The following is an 18,909-nucleotide window of genomic DNA, read 5'->3' on the forward strand; positions in this document are numbered from 1 at the left end:
ATATACTGGAATGGGAACAACTATTTCTAAATTAATTCTAAGATTAATTGCTAACCTAATTCTACGTAAAATAAGAATTTATCAGAGCCAATACCTTAAACTAATTATTCTAATACTGCAACCAACTCTAGATTAATACTAGAAACTTAGTAAACTTCTAAGGATTGAAGTTAGAAGAACTACGTAACTAGAAAAAAGACAATTGTGCCCTTGCGCAACTTTGGACTAACCTAACCTAGACTGCTCAATGAAAATTACTTCTAATGTAATGATGCTAAACAACAACTATATCTAATCTAAACTATTGCAATCTTTCAGCATACTAGAACACAACTACTAGAACTTGAAATCATACTGAATAGCAACATAAAAATCATTGTAGAGACCCATACTATCCATCAAATGCAACAAACACCTAGCATAAAATTGCCTTGGAACAAGGCTAACGTGAGAATCCAGCTAACCTATTAACATCATTCTATTTCCAAAAATCATGTTAGTATATAATCTAAACTCAGCAACTACTCACTTAACTACCAGCAGACATTTTAACAATTAATAAACTAACAATTCAAGTAACAATTACAGATTACCTAACTGTAGCTAACAACTACTGGCCAATAACGCAATTAATTTATAGCTAATAGTTTAACAGCATTGCATCACAAAGTTAATATGAAACCTCAAGAGTTCGGTAGTAAGCAAGTAGCAGCCATGTATCACGTTCAGACTGTTCAGTAAACAGTACTTTGCTTTAGCTGGAAGCTTAATAGAATTTTGATTTGATTCAAAACAGTAAGCATACTTCACTAAACACCGGTAGCATTTCATTAGAAACTTAGAGATCATTCAAACCATGCTAACTGGAATTTCAAACAGATGCATTCAGCAAATTGAACCCCTACAGAGCTTCAGAAATTTGAACTTAGAATGTTCAATCAATTAATCAATTAACCTGATCCATATATCAGCATTGCAGCTAAAAGCCAAAAGCTCAACAGCAATCAACACAAAACAACCATACAGATCTGGAATTTCAAGCAACAATGATGTTCATCAGAATTTCCAACAACCACCGTATTCCTCTATCGTCAATTAAAAATCAGATAGCTGATTGTCTTTCAATGCCCAATTCAAATCTTCAATCAGCTGTAGATATGAATCTTGATTGAAATCGTTGATCTACAATCAAGCACTGCTCATCCACAAAACAACATCATAAATGAATTTCACGGTGATTACAAAATGAAAATATTGGGCATCTTTCAGATAAATGCAAAATTGTTCAGACTTTAAACAGAGGATTCCAGCCAGAATACAGGTCTCACGGCTTCAAGATTTCTAAGAGTTTATGATACGCACATTGTAATGCTGAATGCAAAGCTAAAGAAAGAAAAAAAAAACTAAACAGAAAGCACAAATGAAACCAACGAATGCACAAATTAAATCAAGGAGTTGAAACAGAAACAAAGAATTAGAATGGAGATCGAACTTCAACTTGATTCAAAACTAAAACTAAAACAAAAACAAAGATATGACTGAACGGTGTACCCAAAAAAAAACTCTACGGTGCTGGTTGACACACCAAGTAATACTCTAGGGTTGAAACCCACTAAACCCATCAAACAACACAAACACACTCAATCACACGGGTTGTACACTAGAAGAGAAGAAGAGGAAAAGAACGAACCTATTGAGGCCGTTCGACGAGGGTGGAGGTGGAAGAGAGTGGAATTAGCCCAAGAAATGCACCCTGCTGCCTTCAATGATGCTGAAGATGTTCTTCCCTTGCTGCATCCTGCTGGAGTACTTGCAAAATGCCACAAACAACATCAACACCAGCAAGTTGTGAGAAGAAGAGAAAGATATGGCTAACGAGACAAGAGATGGGAAGGGAAGAAGGGGCAGTTTCCGGCATCTGCAAGCATTTTCCCTACAGTAACCGGACTGGATTGAAGGTGGAAGGCATGGTGGCTAAGGGAGGCGTATGAAGGAACGAGAATCAGGCTGGAGAGAGGCGTGTTTTCTTAAGGCTAAGACAGAATTTTTCTAGGGTTTTGTGCCCTTTTTATAGCTACATCCTCATTTTTCACAATTTCCCAAAGAAGGATTAAAAAAACTTTATTGCTAAGCGCCTTTTCTGAGGGGGTTTTAGTAATAAAAAAATCAAAATAGGTTTGGATCTAGATTGGGGTTGGATTTGGTGTATTTTTCCTCAGATCCAAGGCCCAAAATGGGCGTTTGGATCCACTTCTGACCCGCTTCACACCAAGGTCTGACCCGTTTCACTAAAAATACGATATCTCTCTCGTTTTAAATTTGATTCGAACGAAATTCGAACCGTAGCTCAATGACATCTATATGCATCTAAGTGTGGGTTCTAAATCTATAAATGATGCATTTATGTAATAAAAATATATTATATTTATGCGTAATTAATGCATCATCACCTTGGGTTTCAAAGAGTTCGATATATATATATATATATATATATATATATATATGTATATATTTATATATGTATATATATGAGTATGGGTTTAAGTATATATATGTATTTTAGTACGAATATATATATATATATATATATATATATATATATATATATACATATGTATACTTGTGCATTTACATACATACATATGAGGACATGTCTTTAAGTGGAATTGAACCATGTGAATATATATATATATATAGAGAGATATATGTATATGTACGTCAAAGCACACATAATGATCGATTCGGTATGACCGAATGGACTTGCGACACTCCTGTGTCCCGTCCAGGTGGTATTTCCCCAGATGATGTTACGCTCCTAATTAAATGTAGAACTCCATAGAGTTGTCCTGTTCGGTTTGGCAATGTTCTTGTTTTCGGGTCCGCAGGTGCGGCACCCCGAACCGTGGTTATGCCAATGTAAAACCCATTAGATGGGTTATTTCAGATTCGCCTTCGACACGTAAGTGTGTCGCATTGCATAAGGAAAATCTTTATGCTTTAAACCACATCCGACAGGTTAGGAAAGTACGTAGTTTAACATTTTTGTAAAGCCACGAACATAGAGACTTCATTGATTTAGGATCATATGTGTTGTTCAAAAACTTCGGGTTTCGAGTCTGCAGGTGCGGCACCCCATATCGTGGAAATAGCTAATGTTATTCCCATAAGATGGAATATCCGAGATTTCGCTACAAACACATAAGTGTGTTGAACCATGTGTAATGGTTTTTTGGGTTGCAATTGCATCTTCTCTGCAAGAGCGACGATCCACCTTAAAATAGCCAATGTTAGTCCCATTAGACGAGATGTTGGTTAAATTCATTTTCAAACCCTTGATAATGCGAATGTAATTCCCATATGTATGAGAATGTTGATAAATGCAGTCGTAACACTGAAATATGCAATATGGTGCATTTTAATATTATGCAATGCCTCTGATAACTTTATTGTGCAAATGATAGAAAGCTCATGTTACGTTTACACTTTGCACTTAGCACATCCTGAGACTGTTACTGAGTAGAGCGTACCTTGAGAAGGTACCTGGTTTGAGGCATTGGTACGCGCACCACATGCACTTACTTCAATAAAATGAAAGGATTAAAGATTGAACACCATAGGGTATAAATACTGGTATGACTTGTTGTGGGCTCAGTTGGAGTCCTCGGGCAGTGGCCCTTGTGTTGTGTAAGGACTCTTGTGTGATATACCCTAAACAGAAATAAATAATATGGTGTTTTGACTGATTTCACAAGCAGTGTGCTCTGTTAGCCGTGTGAGGCTGAGCACGTGAATGGGCAGGCCAAGTCCTCGTTTTGCGTACCCCATGGGGACCACGAGGCAAATTCCTCGTTGTGAGGTATGATTGAACATGAGCCTTAAGAAAGATAAACCTGCTTTGCCCCATTCACAACATGGTTCACCTTGGGAGAGGGTGGATGGTACAACCCTGAGTGACTTGTCGTTACTACGACACGTGTTTTGACAGGAGCTGTAGCATCCTTTGGCCTCCAGTCACTCAGAGTCAGGGAGGTCGAGGTTGCCTTTTTAGGGACTCACTACTGCAGTAGTATGGATTGCAATCTTTGCGTATGGGAGTGTTTTCTCCTAGCCGTGTGTTGCTCGCATGAGGTTGACTCGGTCTGTAGCTTCCCCGGTTACCACACTAGACTTTTAATAACAGACGTTGGGTGCATGTCTCACAGAATGCAAGGTTTCCTTCATGTACCTGAAGGAGTAATCAAAAGAACTTAAGAACTAACCAAACAGCTGACTTACAGTAGATGTTGCTTTACTTGTGTTGTAGACTGTACTTCAGTTGTTACGTAGTTACTCTACTTGCTGACAGCTCTTGTTACTGCTTGAGTACTGGTTACAGTCACTTCAGTGTTACTTTAGTTACTTGCTGCTCAGTTCACTTTACAGTTCAGTTCGTTGCTTTATTTACTTGTTTTCCCTGTTGCTATAGCTTGTTGACTAGTACTTATCACTTTACACTTACCTAACACAGGCACTTACACTTGTTAGCTTTTCCTGCTTTTCCTGTGTACATGATATATATATCTACTTGTGGTTGTTTCTTCACCACCTTGCAAGAGGATTGACCCTGTTTTATGGGGATGTAGGTGACCAACAGGTATAGTGCGAATGCGATGATACGTAGTGGAGGCTCGGAGGACCCACACACTTGACCTGCAGTTCCTGTACCTGGTGGTTTTTTGTTGTTGTTGGGATATATTCCCTGTTTTGTACTTTTTGTACTTACATTTTGTAAACTCTTTAAACTGTTGGGGGTGTTTCCCCTTTTCCACTTCATAGTTACACTTTTGTACACACTGTTGGTTACACTGTTTCCACTTGTTACACTTACCTATGGTGGCCGCCCAGACTTGTGGCTTTGTTATTTTCTCACGCCTGCTTTCTGCTAGTTTCCTACTTAAACCTTTCAAAAAAAAAAAATCACTGAAAATCCCAAGTTTTCCAAGGTCGGGGTTTGGGGCGCCACATCTAAGGCTGTCAAAAAAATTTCACAGTAATTCAATCATGAATATAAGTGTTCTAAGGATGTCCGCATTTTTTTATATTGATTCAATCAGGCATATATGTGTTCTAAGGCTGTCAAAAAAAATTCATAGTGATTCAATCGAGCAGATATATGTTCTAAGGTTGTAAAAAAAAATTTATAGTGATTCAATCATGCATATATGTGTTCTAATGCTCTAAAAAAAAATTTGTAGTAATTCAATCATGCATATATGTGTTCTAAGGCTGGCCAAAAAAAATCATATTGATTCAATCGTGCATATATGTGTTCTAAGGCAAAAAAAAAAAATCATAGTGATCCAATCATGCATATACATGTTCTAAGGCTGTCAAAAATTTTTCATAGTGATTCAATCATGCATATATGTGTTCTAAGGCTGTCAAAAAAATTTCATAGTGATTCAATCTTGCAGATATGTGTTCTAAGGTTGTCAAAAAAAATTTATAGTGATTCAATCTTGCATATGTGTTCTAAGGCTGGCCAAAAATATTTATAGTTATTCAATTATGCATATATGTGTTTTAAGGCTGCAAAAAAAATTCATAGTGATCCAATCACACATATATATGTTCTAAGGCTGGTAAAAAAAATTTATAGTGATTCAATCATGCATATATGTGTTATAAGGTTGTCAAAAAAAATTCATAGTGATTAAATCTTTCTTATATGTGTTCTAAGGATGTCAAAAAAATTTGTAGTGATTCTAAGACTGGCCAAAAAAATTTATAGTGATTTAATCATGCATATATGTGTTCTAAGGCTGCAAAAATACTTCATAGGGATTCAATCATGCATACATGCGTTCTAAGGCTGTCAAAAAAATCTCATACTGATTCAATCATGCAGATATGTGTTCTTTGGTTGTCAATAAAATTTCATAGTGATTCAATCATGTATATATGTGTTCTAAGACTGTAAAAAAAAATCCATAGTGATTCAATCATACACATATGTGTTCTAAGGCTACCAAAAAACTTTTGAACTGATTCAATATTGCATATATGTGTTCTAATGTGGTCAAATTTTTTTCATAGTGATTCAATCATCCATATATGTGTTTTAAGGTTGTTAAAAAAAATTCATAGTGATTCAATCATGTATATGTGTGTTATAAGGCTGTAAAAAAAAATTCATAGTGATTCAATCATGCTTATATGTCTTCTAATGCTGTCAAAAAAAAATCATACTGATTCAATCATGCATATGTCTGTTCTACTGCTCTAAAAAAAATTTATAGTGATTCAATCATCCATATATGTGTTCTAAGGCTGTAAAAAAAAATCCATAGTGATTCAATCATACATATATGTGTTCTAAGGCTACCAAAAAACTTTTGAACTGATTCAATATTGCATATATGTGTTCTAACGTGGTCAAAATTTTTTAATAGTGATTCAATCATGCATATATGTGTTTTAAGGTTGTTAAAAAAAATCATAGTGATTCAATCATGTATATGTGTGTTATAAGGCTGTCAAAAAAAATTCATAGTGATTCAATCATGCTTATATGTCTTCTAATGCTGTCAAAAAAAAATCATACTGATTCAATCATGCATATGTCTGTTCTACTGCTCTAAAAAAAATTTATAGTGATTCAATCAAGCATATATGTGTTTTAAGGCTGTCAAAAAAAATTTATAGTGATTCAATCAGGCATATATAAGTTCTAAGACTGTAACAAAGTTTTCATAGTGACTGAATCATGCATATATGTGTTCTCAAGTTGTGAAAAATATTTCATGGTGATTCAATCATGGATATGTGTGTTCTAAGGCAGTCAATAAGATTTCATAGTGATTCAATCAAGCTTATATGTGTTCTAAGGCTGTCAAACAAAATTCATAGTGATTGAATCTTGCATATATGTGTTCTAAGGCTGTAAAAAAAAATCACAGTGATTGAATCTTGTATATATGTGTTCTAAGGTTGTGAAAAATATTTTATAGTGATTAAATCATGCATATATGTGTTCATACGCTGTCAAAAAGATTTCATAGTGATTCAATTATCTAAATATGTGGTATAAGTATGTCAAAAAAAATTCATATTGATTCAATCAAGCATATATGTGTTCTAAGGCTTTCAAAAAAAATTTATAGGGATTTAATAATGCATATATGTGTTCTAATACTCTAAAAAAAATTGTAGTGATTCAATCATGCAGATATGTGTTCTAAGCTTGTCACAAAAAAATTGTAGTGATTCAATCATTTATATGTGTTCTAATGCTCTAAAAAAAATTGGCAGTGATTCTAATACTGGCCAAAAAAATTCATAGTAATTCAATCATGCATATATGTGTAAAAAAGGTTGCAAAAAGAATTCAAAGTGATTCAACCATGCAGATATGTGTTCTAAGGCTGTCAAAAAAATCTCTTAGTGGTTCAATCATGTATATATGTTTTCAATGGCTGTCAAAAAAAAATCATAGTGATTCAATATTTCATATTTGTGTTATAAGGCTGCAAAAAATTTTTATAGCCATTCAATCAAGTATATATGTGTTCTAGGGCTATATAAATTTTTTTATAGTGATTCAATCATGCATATATGTGTGCTAAGGCTATCAAAAAAATTTCTTAGTGATTCAATCATGCATATATGAGTTCTAAGGCTGTCAAAAAAAATTCATAGTGATTCTTCCAGGAATATATGTGTTCTAAGGTTGTCAAAAAAAATTATAGTGATTTAATCATGCATATATTTGTAATAATGCTCTAAAAAAAATTTATAGTGATTCAATTTGGCATATATGTGTTCTAAGGTGGGCCAAAAAATTTCATGGTGATTCAATCATGCATATATGTGTTCTAAGGCTGCAAAAAAAATCCATAGTGATCCAATCATGCATATATATATATTCTAAGGCTGTCAAAAACAAATCATAGTGATTCAAACATGCAGATATGTGTTCTAAGATAGTCAAAAAAAATTTATTGTGATTCAATCTTGCATATATGTGTTCTAATGCCCTAAAAAAAATTTGTAGCGATTCAATCCTGCATACATGTCTTCTAAGGCTGTCAAAAAATTTTCATAGTGATTCAATCATGCATATATGTGTTCTTAGGTTGCAAAATAATTTCATAGTGATTCAATCATGCATATATGTGTTCTAAGGCTGTCAAAAAAATTTTATAGTGATTGAGTCATGCTTATATGTGCTCTAAGGTTGTCAAAAAAAACTTATAGTGATTCAATCATGCATATATGTGTTTTACTGGTCTCCAAAAAAATTTTGTAGTGATTCAATCATGCATATATGTGTTCTAAGGCTGTCAAAAAAAATTCATAGTGATTCATTCAGGCATATATATGTTCTAAGTCTGTAATAAAGTTCTCATAGTGATTGAATCATGCATATATGTGTACTAAGGTTGTGAAAAATATTTCATAGTGATTCAATCATGCATATATGTGTTTTGTGGCAGTCAATAAGATTTTATATTGATTCAATCATTCATATATGTATACTAAGTCTGTAAAATAAAATTTATAGTGATTCAATCGTGCTTATATATGTTCTAAGGCTGTAAAAAAAAAATCATAGTGATTCAATCATGCATATATGAGTTCTACTGCTCTAAAAAAACTTTGTAGTGATTCAATCAAACATATATATGTTCTAAGGCTGTCAAAAAAAATTCATAGTGGTTTAATCAGGCATATATATAATCTAAGGCTGTAAAAAGGTTTTTATAGTGATTGAATCTTGCATATATGTGTTCTAAGTTTGTGCAAAATATTTCATAGTGATTCAATCATGCATATATGTGTTCTAAGGCAGTCAATAAGATTTCATAGTGACTCAATCTTGCATATATGTGTTCTAAGGCTGTCAAAAAAACTTCATAGTGATTCAATCATGCATATATGTGTTCTAAGGATGTCAAAAATATTTCATAGTGATTCAATCATGAATATATGTGTTCATAGGCTATCAAAAAGATTTTATAGTGATTCAATCAAGAAAATATGTGGTCTAAGGGTATCAAAAAAATTTCATATTGATTCAATCACGAATATATATGTTCTAAGGCTGTTAAAAAAATTTCATAGTGATTCAATCATGCATATATGTGTTATAAGGTTGTCAAAAAAATTTCATAGTGATTCAATCATGCATATATGTGTTCTAAGGCTGAAAAATACTTCATAGTGATTCAATCATGCATATATGTATTCTAAGGCTGTCAAAAAAATCTCATAGTGATTCAAACTTGCATACATGTGTTCTTTGGTCGTCAAAAATTTTTTATAGTGATTCAATCATGTATATATGTGTTCTAAGGCTGTCAAAAAAATTCCATAGTGATTCAATCATGCATATATGTGTTCTAACATTGTCAAAAAAAAATCATAGTGATTTAATCATCCATATATGTGTTCTAAGGTTGTAAAAAAAAAATCGTAGTGATTCAATCATGTATATGTGTGTTATAAGGCTGTCAAAATAATTTCATAGTGATTTAATCATGCTTATATGTGTCCTAAGGCTGTCAAAAAAAAATCATAGTGATTCAATCATGCATATATGTGTTCTACTGCTCTAAAAAAATTTTGTAGTGATTCAATCATGCATATACGTGTTCTAAGGCTGTCGAAAAAAATTTATATGGATTCAATCAGGCATATATATGTTCAAAGACTGTAGCAAAGTTTTCATAGTGATTGAATCATGCATATATGTGTTCTAAGGTTGTAAAAAATATTTCATAGTGATTCAATCATGGATATGTGTGTTCAAATGCAGTCAATAAGATTTCATAGTGATTCAATCATGCATATATGTGTTCTAAGGCTGTCAAAAAAAATTCACGGTGATTCAATCATGCATATATGTGTTATAAGGAAGTAAAAAAAAGTTTCATAGTGATTGAATCATGCATATATATGTTCTAAGGTGGTGAAAAATATTTTTTAGTGATTAAATCATGCATATATGTGTTCATAGGCTGTCAAAAAGATTTCAGAGTGATTCAATCATGAAAATATGTGGTATAAGGCTGTCAAAAAAAATTCATAGTGATTCATTCAGGCATATATATGTTCTAAGTCTGTAATAAAGTTCTCATAGTGATTGAATCATGCATATATGTATACTAAGGTTGTGAAAAATATTTCATAGTGATTCAATCATGCATATATGTGTTTTGTGGCAGTCAATAAGATTTTATATTGATTCAATCATTCATATATGTATACTAAGTCTGTAAAATAAAATTTATAGTGATTCAATCGTGCTTATATATGTTCTAAGGCTGTAAAAAAAAAATCATAGTGATTCAATCATGCATATATGAGTTCTACTGCTCTAAAAAAACTTTGTAGTGATTCAATCAAACATATATATGTTCTAAGGCTGTCAAAAAAAATTCATAGTGGTTTAATCAGGCATATATATAATCTAAGGCTGTAAAAAAGTTTTTATAGTGATTGAATCTTGCATATATGTGTTCTAAGTTTGTGCAAAATATTTCATAGTGATTCAATCATGCATATATGTGTTCTAAGGCAGTCAATAAGATTTCATAGTGACTCAATCTTGCATATATGTGTTCTAAGGCTGTCAAAAAAACTTCATAGTGATTCAATCATGCATATATATGTTCTAAGGATGTCAAAAATATTTCATAGTGATTCAATCATGAATATATGTGTTCATAGGCTATCAAAAAGATTTTATAGTGATTCAATCAAGAAAATATGTGGTCTAAGGGTATCAAAAAAATTTCATATTGATTCAATCACGAATATATATGTTCTAAGGCTGTTAAAAAAATTTCATAGTGATTCAATCATGCATATATGTGTTATAAGGTTGTCAAAAAAATTTCATAGTGATTCAATCATGCATATATGTGTTCTAAGGCTGAAAAATACTTCATAGTGATTCAATCATGCATATATGTATTCTTAGGCTGTCAAAAAAATCTCATAGTGATTCAAACTTGCATACATGTGTTCTTTGGTCGTCAAAAATTTTTTATAGTGATTCAATCATGTATATATGTGTTCTAAGGCTGTCAAAAAAATTCCATAGTGATTCAATCATGCATATATGTGTTCTAACATTGTCAAAAAAAAATCATAGTGATTTAATCATCCATATATGTGTTCTAAGGTTGTAAAAAAAAAATCGTAGTGATTCAATCATGTATATGTGTGTTATAAGGCTGTCAAAATAATTTCATAGTGATTTAATCATGCTTATATGTGTCCTAAGGCTGTCAAAAAAAAATCATAGTGATTCAATCATGCATATATGTGTTCTACTGCTCTAAAAAAATTTTGTAGTGATTCAATCATGCATATACGTGTTCTAAGGCTGTCGAAAAAAATTTATATGGATTCAATCAGGCATATATATGTTCAAAGACTGTAGCAAAGTTTTCATAGTGATTGAATCATGCATATATGTGTTCTAAGGTTGTAAAAAATATTTCATAGTGATTCAATCATGGATATGTGTGTTCAAATGCAGTCAATAAGATTTCATAGTGATTCAATCATGCATATATGTGTTCTAAGGCTGTCAAAAAAAATTCACGGTGATTCAATCATGCATATATGTGTTATAAGGAAGTAAAAAAAAGTTTCATAGTGATTGAATCATGCATATATATGTTCTAAGGTGGTGAAAAATATTTTTTAGTGATTAAATCATGCATATATGTGTTCATAGGCTGTCAAAAAGATTTCAGAGTGATTCAATCATGAAAATATGTGGTATAAGGCTGTCAAAAAAAATTCATATTGATTCAATCAAGCATATATGTGTTCTAAGGCTGTCAAAAAAAAAATTATAGTGATTTAATAATGCATATATGTGCTCTAATGCTCTCAAAAAAAATTGTAGTGATTCAATCATGCAAATATGTGTTCTAAGCTTGTCACAAAAAAATTGTAGTGATTCAATCATTTATATATGTGTTCTAATTCTTTCAAAAAAATTTATAGTGATTCTAAGATTGGCCAAAATATTTCATAGTGATTCGATCATGCATATATGTGTTCTAAGGCTGCAAAAGGAATTCATAGTGATTCAATCAAGCATATATGTGTTCTAAGGCGGTCAAAAAAAATCTCATAGTGATTCAATCATGCATATATGTGTTCTATGGTTGTCAAAAAAAATTCATAGTGATTCAATCCTTCATATATGTGTTATAAGGCTGCAAAAAAATTTCATAGCCATTCAATCATGCATATATGTGTTCTAGGGCTATCAATTTTTTTTTATAGTGATTCAAACATGCATATATGTGTTCTAAGGCTATCAAAAAAATTTCATAGTGATTCAATCATGCATATATGAGCTCTAAGGCTGTCAAAAAAAATTCATAGTGACTCATTCAGGCATATATGTGTTATAAGGTTGTCAAAAAAAAATATAGTGATTTAATCATGCATATATTTGTAATAATGCTCTAAAAAAAATTTGTAGTGATTTAATCCGGCATATATGTCTTCTAAGGCTGCAAAAAAATTCCACAGTGATCCAATCATGCATATATATATTCTAAGGCAATAAAAAAAAATCATAGTGATTCAATCATGCAGATATGTATTCTAAGGTAGTCAAAAAAAAATTATAGTGATTCAATATTGCATATATGTGTTCTAATGCCCTAAAAAAAATTTGTAGTGATTCAATCATGCATATATGTGTTCTAAGGCTGTCAAAATTTTTTCATAGTGATTCAATCATGCATATATGTGTTCTTAGGTTGCAAAATAGTTTATAGTGATTCAATCATGCATATATGTGTTCATAGGCTGTCAAAAAGATTTTATAGTGATTCAATCAAGCAAATATGTGGTCTAAGGATATCCAAAAAATTTCATATTGATTCAATCATGCATATAAATGTTCTAAGTTTGTTAAAGAAATTTCATAGTGATTCAATCATGCATATATGTGTTATAAGGTTGTGAAAAAAATTTCATAGTGATTAAATCATGCTTCTATGTGTTCTAAGGATGTCAAAATTTTTTATAGAGATTCAATCATGCATATATGTGTTCTAAGGCTGCAAAAATACTTCATAGTGATTCAATCATGTATATATGTGTTCTAAGGTTGTCCAAACAATCTCATAGTGATTCAATCATGCATATATGTGTTCTATGGCTGTCAAAAAAATTTTATAGTGATTTAATCATACTTATATGTGTTCTAAGGCTGTAAAAAAAAATTCATAGTGATTCAATCATGCATATATGTGTTCTAAGGCTGCCAAAAAAAATTCATAGTGATTTAAGCAGGCATATATTTGTTCTAAGGCTGTAAAAAAGTTCTCATAGTGATTGAGTCATGCATATATGAGAAATAAGGTTGTGAAAAATATTTCATAGTGATTCAATCATGCATATATGTGTTCTATGGCAGTCAATAAGATTTCATAGTGATTCAGTCATGCATTTATGTGCTCTATGGCTGTCAAAAAAATTTTATAGTGATTCAATCATGCTTATATGTGTTCTAAGGCTGTCAAAAAAAATTCATAGTGATTCAATCATGCATATATGAGTTGTACTACTCTCAAAAAAATTTATCGTGATTCAATCATACATATATGTGTTCTAAGGCTGTAAAAAAAAATTCAAAGTGGTTCAATCAGGCATATATATGTTCTAAGCCTGTAAAAAAGTTTTCATAGTGATCTAATCAAGCATATATGTGTTCTAAGGTTGTGCAAAATATTTCATAGTGATTCAATCTTGCATATATGTGTTCTAAGGCAGTCAATAAGATTTCATAGTGACTCAATCATGCAGATATGTGTTCTAAGGCTGTCAAAAAAAGCTCATAGTGATTCAATCATGCATATATGTGTTCTAAGGATGTCAAAAATATTACATAGTGATTCAATCATATATGTTCTAAGGCTGTCAAAAAAAATTTATATTGATTCAATCACGCATATATGTGTTCTAAGGCTCTTAAAAAAAATTCTCAGTGATTCAAACATGAATATATGTGTTCTAAGGCTGTCAAAATTTTTTTATAGTGATTCAATCAGGCATATATGTGTTCTAAGGCTGTCAAATAAATTTCATAGTGATTCAATCATGCAGATATATGTTCTAAGGTTGTTAAAAAAAATTTATAGTGATTCAATGATGCATATATGTGTTCTAATGCTCTCAAAAAAAATTTGTAGTGATTCAATCATGCATATATGTGTTCTAAGGCTGTCCAAAAAATTTCATAGTGATTCAATCATGCATATATGTGTTCTAAGGCTGAAAAAAAATTCATAGTGATCAAATAATGCATATATATGTTCTAAGGCTGTCAAAAAAATTTCATAGTGATTCAATCATGCATATATGTGTTATAAGGCTGTCAAAAAAATTTTGTAGTGATTAAATCATGCTTATATGTGTTGTAAGTATGTCAAAAAAAATTCATAGTGATTCAATCATGCATATATGCGTTCTAGAGCTTTCAAAAAAATTTCAAAGTGATTCAATCTTGCATATACGTCTTCCCGGGCTGTCAAATAAATTTCATAGTGAATCAATCATGCAGATATGTGTTCTAAGGTTTTAAAAAAAAATCATAGTGATTCAATCATGCATATATGTGTTCTAGTGCAATAAAAACAATTTCATAGTGATTCAATCATGCATATATCTGTTATAAGCTGTGCAAAAAATTTCATAGTGATTCAATCATGCATATAAGTGTTTTGAGGCTGTTAAAAAAATTCCTAGTGATTCAATCTTGCATAAATGTGTCCTAAGGTAGTAAAAAAAGAATCATCGTCATTCAAACATGCATATCTGTGTTCTAAGGCTGTAAAATTGTTTTTACACTGTATGTATTCTAAGGCTGTCAAAAAAAATTCACAAAGATTTAATCATGCATCTATGTGTTCTATGGCAGTCAATAAGATTTCATAGTGATTCAATCATGCATATATGTGTTCTAAGAATGTCAAAACTATTTCATAGTGATTCAATCATGCATATATGTGTTCATAGGCTGTCAAGAAGATTTTATAGTGATTCAATCATGCAAGTATGTGGTCTAAGGCTGTCAAAAAAATTCTTATTGATTCAATCACGCATATATACGCTCTAAGGCTGTCAAAAAAAATTCACAGTGATACAATCATGAATGTATGTGTTCTAAGGCTGTCAAAAAAAATTCCTAGTGATTCAATCATGCATATATGTGTTCTAAGAAAGTAAAAAAAATCATAGTGATTCAATCATGCAAATATATGTTCTAAGGTTGTCAAAAAAAATTTATACTGACTCAATGATGCATATATGTGTTCTAATGCTTTAAAAAAAATTTGTAGTGATTCAATCATGCATATATGTGTTCTAAGGCTGGCCAAAAAATTTAATAGTGATTCAATCATGCATATTTGTATTCTAATGCTGTCAAAAAATTTTCATAGTGATTTAAACATGCATATATGTGTTATAAGGCTGTCAAACAAATTTTATAGTGATTAAATCATGCATATATGTGTTCTAGGGCTGTCAAAAAAAATTTCATAGTGATTCAATCATGCATATTTATGTTCTAAGGCTGTTAAAACCATTTGATAGTCATTCAATCAAGCATGTATGTGTTCTAAGGCGGTCAAAAAAATTTCATAGTGATTCAATCATTCATATATGTGTTCTATGGCTCTCAAAAAAATTATATAGTGATTCAATCTTGCATATATGTGTTCTAAGGCTGGCCAAAAAATTTCATAGTGATTCAATCATGCATATATGTGTTCTAAGGCAGAAAAAAAAATTAATAGTGATCCAATCATGCATATATATGTTCTAAGGCTGTCAAAAAAATTTCATTGTGATCCAATCATGCATATATATGTTCTAAGCCGGTCAAAAAAATTTCATAGTGATTCAATCAAGCATATATGTGTTATACGGCTGTCAAAAAAAATTCATAGTGATTAAATCATGCTTATATGTGTTCTAAGTATGTCAAAAAAAATTCATAGTGATTCAATCATGCACATATGCGTTCTAGGGCTGTCAATAAAATTTCAAAGTGATTCAATCTTGCATATACGTCTTCTAAGGCAGTCAAATAAATTTCGTAGTGATTCAATCATGCGGATATGTGTTCAAAGGTTTTCAAAAAAAAAATCATAGTGATTCAATCATGCATATATGTGTTCTAGGGCAATAAAAACAATTTCATTGTGATTTAATCATGCATATATGTTTTATAAGGATGTCCAAAAATTTTCTTAGTGATTCAATGATGCATATATGTGTTCTAAGGCTGCCAAAAAAATTCCTAGTGATTCAATCATGCATATATGTGTCCTTAGGTAGTCAAAAAAAATTCATAGTGATTCAAACATGCATATATATGTTCTAAGGCTGTCAAATTTTTTTTATAGTGATTCAATCTTGCATATATATGTCCTAAGGCTGTCAAAAAAAAATCACAAAGAATTAATCATGCATATATGTGTTCTAAGGCAGTCAATAAGATTTCATAGTGATTCAATCATGCATATATGTATTCTAAGGCTGTCAAAAAAACTTCATAGTCATTCAATCATGCATATATGTGTTCTAAGGCAGTAAGAAAAAAATCATGCATATATGTCTTCTAAGGATGTCAAAAGTATTTCATAGTGATTCAATCATGCATATATGTGTACATAGGCTATTAAAAAGATTTTATAGTGATTCAATCATGCAAATATGTGGTCTAAGGCTGTCAAAAAAAGTTTATATTGATTCAATCAAGCATGTATGTGTTTTAAGGCTGTCAAACAAATTTCACAGTGAATCAATCATGAATGTATGTGTTCTAAGGCTGTCAAAAAAAATTCCTAGTGATTCAATCATGCATATATGTGTCCTGAGGTAGTAAAAAAAAAATCATAGTGATTCAATCATGCAGATATATCTTCTAAGGTTGTCAAAAATTTTTTATAGTGATTCAATGATGCATATATGTGTTCTAATGCTCTCAAAAAAAATTTGTAGTGATTCAATCATGTATATATTTTTTCTAAGGCTGGACAAAAATTTTCATAGCGATTCAATCATGCAAATATGTGTTCTAAGGCTGTCAAAAAATTTTCATAGTGATTCAATCATGCATATATGTGTTATAAGGCTGTCAAAAAAATTTCATAGTGATTAAATCATGCTTATATGGGTTCTAGGGCTATAAAAAAAAAATTCATAGTGATTCAAACATGCATATATATGTTCTAAGGCAGTCAAAAAATTTTCATAGTGATTCAATCATGCTTATATGTGTTCTAGGGCTGTCAAAAAATTTTAGAGTGATCCAATCATGCATATATATGTTCTAAGGCAGCCAAAAAATTTTCATAGTGATTCAATCATGCATATATGCGTTATAAGGCTGTCAAACAAATTTCCTTGTGATTAAATCATGCTTATATGTGTTCTAGGGCTGTCAAAAAAATTTCAAAGTGATTCAGTCTTGCATATACGTCTTCTAAGGCTGTCAAATAAATTTCATATTGATTCAATCATTCAGATATGTGTTCTAAGGTTTTCAAAAAAAAATCATAGTGATTCAATGATGCATATAAGTGTTCTAGGGCAATAAAAAAAATTCATAGTGATTCAATAATGCATATATGTGTTATAAGGTTGTCCAAAACAATTCATAGTTATTCAATCATGCATATATGTGTTTTAAGGCTGTCAAAAAAAATTTTTAGTGATTCAATCATGCAAATATGTGTCCTACGGTAGTAAAAAAAAAATCATAGTGATTCAAACATGCATATATGTGTTCTAAGGCTGTCAACTTTTTTTATAGTGATTCAATCTTGCATATATGTGTCGTAAGGTTGTCAAAAAAATTTCACAAAGATTTAATCATGCATATATGTGTTCTAAGGCTGTAAAAAAAAATCATAGTGATTCAATCATGCATTTTTGTATTCTAAGGCTGTCAAAAAGATTTCTTAGTGAATCAATCAGGCGAATATGTGTTCTAAGGCTATAAAAAAATTTCATAGTGATTCATTCATGCTGATATGTGTTCTAAGGTTGTTAAAAAAATTTATAGTGATTCAATCATGAGGATATGTGTTCTAAGGTTGTCAAAAAAAATTTACAGTGATTCAATCATACATGTATGTGTTTTAATGCTCTCAAAAAAAATTTATAGTGATTCAATCATGCATATATGTGTTTTAAGGCTGCCATAAAATTTTCAATGTGATTCAATCATGCATATATGTGGTCTAACGCTGCAAAATTTTTTTATAGTGATTTAAACATGTGTATATGTGTTCTAAGGTTGTCAAAAAAAAGTCATAGTGATTCAATCATGCAGATATGTGTTCTAAGGTTGTAAAAAAAGAATCTATAGTTATTCAATCTAGCATATATGTGTTCAAAGGTTCTAAAAAAAATTTGTAGTGATTCAATCATGCATGTTTGTGTTCTAAGGCTGACAAAAAAAATTTATAGTGATTCATCTTGCATATATGTGTTCTAAGCCTACAAAAAAAATTTATAGTGATTCAATCATGCCTATATATGTTCTAAGGCTGTCAAAAAAATTTCATAGTGATTCAATCTTCCAAATATGAGTTTTAAAATTGTCAAAAAAAATTATGGCGAGTCAATCATGCATATGTCTATTCTAATGCTCTAAAAAAAAATTTGTTGTGATTCAGTCAAGCATATATGTGTTATAAGGCTGTCAAAAAAATTTCATAGTGATTCAATCATGCATATATGTGTTATTAGGCTGCAAAATAATTTTTTAGTGATTCAATCATGCATATATGTGTTCTAAGGTTGTCAAAAAAAAATCATAGTGATTCATTCATGCTTATACATGTTCTAAGGCTGTCAAAAAAAATCTATAGTGAT

The sequence above is a fragment of the Nuphar pumila genome, chromosome 1 (genome assembly GCF_984573655.1).
Source record: "Nuphar pumila chromosome 1, dmNupPumi1.hap1.1, whole genome shotgun sequence".
In the NCBI taxonomy this organism is placed as follows: Eukaryota; Viridiplantae; Streptophyta; class Magnoliopsida; order Nymphaeales; family Nymphaeaceae; genus Nuphar; species Nuphar pumila.